The sequence below is a fragment of the Phaethon lepturus genome, unplaced genomic scaffold (genome assembly GCF_000687285.1).
Source record: "Phaethon lepturus isolate BGI_N335 unplaced genomic scaffold, ASM68728v1 scaffold18806, whole genome shotgun sequence".
NCBI classification, from domain to species: Eukaryota; Metazoa; Chordata; class Aves; order Phaethontiformes; family Phaethontidae; genus Phaethon; species Phaethon lepturus.
Window position 1 is genome coordinate 28,008 of NW_010544347.1, and position 4,205 is coordinate 32,212.

The following is a 4,205-nucleotide window of genomic DNA, read 5'->3' on the forward strand; positions in this document are numbered from 1 at the left end:
CGTACATATACCAGGATAGGGAAAACTTTTAGACTTGAGGCTGAAACTGTCCTTTTCTGGACAACTTCATATTTTTGAGCAAGGTTTAGCTTCTTTTCCAGCCTTTTAAACAGCTTTAATTGAAATGGCTTGTATGCTGGCTTTATCTTAAGTGGGAGACTAGTCCATTCTGAGAGTTGTACCGACTTTACTAGCCACTTCGCTCCAGTTTATCTGCTAAAAAATTTCATTGCAGTGTCAGGCATAGTTCAAGGCGTGGATTCCAGGTTCCCCGACAGGTGTGACAATTTCCTCCCTTCTGTGGCAGGAGTGGGTAACATTTAAGATGCGCCAACATTTCACTCCTTTTCACAATTTGGCCGGTTACCATTTTACAGGAACTGTAATTACTCTACAGGAGGCCCACCTCTTGACAGGGAAGTTATTTGTGCTAAGCTGTTAGGACTGATGAGAAGCAGACATCTGAGAATGCTGTACACTCCATCTGCAAGGGGATGCACAAAGATAAAAGACTTAATTTCTATTCTATTTGGACATCAGTGAAATTTAGTCTGACAGCTTCCTAATTTGGCAGGAGGAGAGTACTGCCATGCATTTGTATGGCTCTTTTTGGCAGTGTTACTATGCATTCAATAGCCTGAGTCTAAAAATGGACCGTATACACATAAAATACTGGTTTTGTTTTTTTAAAAGACTCTTAATACATAAGCAAATGAAAGTCACTGCTACGCATCAAGATTATAACTTTTTTAAACCCTGGCAAGTCCCACGCAGTAAGTCTCTGGAAACTTGTGACTTTTACAGCAAACTAGTTACAAAAAAATAGTTTGAAGAAAGCCTCACGTTACAGTATGACTCACTGCCATGGAAAATACTTTTCACTGGAAAACATACAAATTCTAGTTGAGAATTCTCTTTCTTTGCCACACCCCAAGAAGTTAAACAGTAAACTAAGACTTTGTTTTTCTACGCACAAGACCTTCTAGAGGAAATGTCTTCATTTTAATTTTGTTTCGTTACTGGTAATGAAAAAAAGAGAGAGTTTTATCATCACATTGCAATGTCTATGCTTTTAAAACTTTTTATGATCTGTATTTTGGAGATACTATACTGCACCCAGTTACCTCTTGCACCAATCCCAAAAATTGTTTTGGCCAAAGTAAAATTTGCTCATTATATAAGCTTAGCTTCTCAGATAGATAGCTATGGATTAGTTTTACTTTTTGAAATGTAGGTAGCAAAGCACTTTGAAACAGTGTTTTTTAAATAAATGTCAAAGTAGTAATTATCAATAAGCCTGTTTTTTGGATACTATAACGATAGCAGTCAGATACTATTTTAATCAGCAGGTTTGTACTAAAGGGTGTACTAACAGGCATGCAAAAAAGATCTTGATTTCAAAGAAAACTGGCTATATACCTCCTACTAGATTTTACATTGTGCAGATTTCAGTATGTCCTGTGACATTCACTGTGTTTATTATGCTTCCTTAGAAAACATGGTATACAGAACCACCAGTTTTTCAAGGATGATTACTGCCTTTCTCGTATGCCTAAAAATCTACGTTTAGGAAAGTTAGTGTAATTATTTCCTGATCTTCTAGTGCAGTGATCTTAAATGGTAGTATCTACGTAAGGCCTCCCCGCTAGTGAGCATGAAGTATTCAAAGACAAGTCTCAAAACTAAACAGTTGCCATAGTAACAGTCCAGAGCAAAACACTTGACAAACTTCTCCTCCTGCACTAAATATCTTGCAAAACTTAGCCAGTCTCTCAAGTTCCAGAACCCGGAACAGATCTGCATCTCAGTCTGAATTACTAATATTTAACCAAGGCTTTTGTCCTGCTTTGACTTCGGTCTTTTCTTCCAGTTATGATTATCTTTCGACCTTTGAAACTAGCTTGGGTCTTTTACACATGGCAATTCTTGTTAAGAGGGTGCATTTGTTCTGCTCACCTCTATTTGCAAAATGCTTGCTCATCAGAACAAGCATTTCAGGGCAGCAGCTCTCCTACACTATCCATACGGCACTCGGCAAAACAGATCTCATGATCTCATGTGAAACTTTTTAGGACTGACTACAGCCATATTAATCTCCCAATTAGTAACACTGGATTCTGCAGTGGCTCTGTGGGTTAACAGCTTGCCTGACCCAGTCCAAAGGCTGACATTACATCCAGAGTCTAAAGGAGCTTCAGTAAAGATGCTCACCTTTGCTCAAACTATTCAGCAAAATCCCCAAGCAAAATCCACAAATCAGCACCAGCATTTACTGTAATGCCTTAGTTCGTTAATGTTTTAACTCTGGATTATGTATAACATTTTCATTCAGATTAATTTCGGGAAGTAAGCAAGTGAGACTGTGATTATACTACTATCAAACTCTACACAATCATTGACACCTGACACAGCAGGAACTTGTATTTCCCAAGCAGTCCTTAGGCTCTTTGAGAACAAGTACAGTTTTTTAAATCCAGAAAAACAATCTAGCCTTGCCTATAAGGAAACTGCTTAGCCTTATTTAACCATTTGGGAAGTGTGGTAAACAGCACAATGACAAATTTGTAATTATTGAAGATGAAGAAATTCCAGACAAACCTAACAAAGCAAGATGAGTAATTCAGTGCTGGAAAATGAGAACATTCCTAAATTCAATTCACTAACTGCCAAGAGAGGAGATAAAAATATTTTTCTCTTCCCACACAGCATTAGCCAGCTATAACCTGGGGAAGGAAAGAGATTCTCCTATGGACATCCCACCATTCTCATTTAACCAGAAGTATACATTCAGTGACCATTAAGGTACTCAACCAGACAGAATACTTTAGTATACCACTTCCTGTATACTTTTAATAAGCTGGACTTATAATTGAAATATACTTAAACATATAAACAAATATGTTTATTTCATTCCATGCAGAGAAAAGCCAAGAATATTTCTCTATTAAAAAAATGTAGTGCATTAGTAAGATCTTGTGTTTTAAATGCAAATATGGCAAACTTAGTATACCACCAGGCAAGCACCTATTAACCATATTCTAAGTGCATGAATTCAGGTATTAAGTAGTCTCACCTGTAGAACTACCTCAATACTACCTAAAGGATTAGGTTGCTCATTAACCTGCACTCCACACTGTAGTAACAAGGGCTGATACAGAGAGATGCAGTAATGCTATTTCCATGCGGATATTAATACTATGTGCATGGGTGTGTGCAGAGGGCGGAAATAACACACAAGTTGGCCCTGGCTAGTCCAAACGCCATAGGAGCCACAAAACAATAAGCCACAATAGTGCTGACATGAAGTGGGCAAATTCCATGCTCTGCCTGTGAGCTTATTTCCTAAGAAGATGTAGCCGTTGCAATTCATGCAACAAAGAATACCTGCTACAATGACCCAGAGAACAGAAGGGAGACTATCATGCAAGAGATTCCCCTCCTTAGTCTCTCCAACACGTGTTTATCCAGAAAGCCCAATGCTGAGAGAGGTATGATCTCTCTATAAATAGACAAGGAGCCAACAGCAGCAAGGGAAAACAACTATTTCAGATCAAGGACAAAGCTGGCTACTGCACAAACACTAGGAGCTGATTATATGAAAAAGCTGAGACTGGAAAGATTCATAGCCAGAAGAGCAAGGCAATTGCCTCCTGCAAGAATGTCAGAGGTAAAAACACAAAACAGGTATGGTTCACTGAGAATTGCAACTAGTTTCTTAAAGAACAGCAAAAGCATAGGACACCCATTCCTTATCCCGTTTTTTTCAATTTGCAATTTAAATATATACATCCGCTGTACTAATTCTAAAGTTAGGTACACTCTACAATAAGAAAACAGAAACCTATAAAAATAAGCCGCTCACATAACCTTTAGCTGTAACACTGCAAGTGTTGTTATCAGTTAGGCTAATTACCCTTTCTTCTGCAAAACTCTCATATTCCTTTGAAGTCAGATCAGTTTTCACGGATTATTTTGGGTTACAAATGGTCTGTGATACAGTTCCATCTGTTGCATGGTCCCTAGGGTACATTTCCATGTCTTGCCCCCTAAGGTGCCTGGGCCAAAGACAGGACCTCAGAACTTTCATCCATGCATGACTTAAAAAAGCAAAGCCACCAATATAACCCCAGGACAAACAGAAATCTGCTGAAGTGAGGATACCTTATAGCACTGCTTCTTACTTCCCCCACTTACAAAGGGGAATA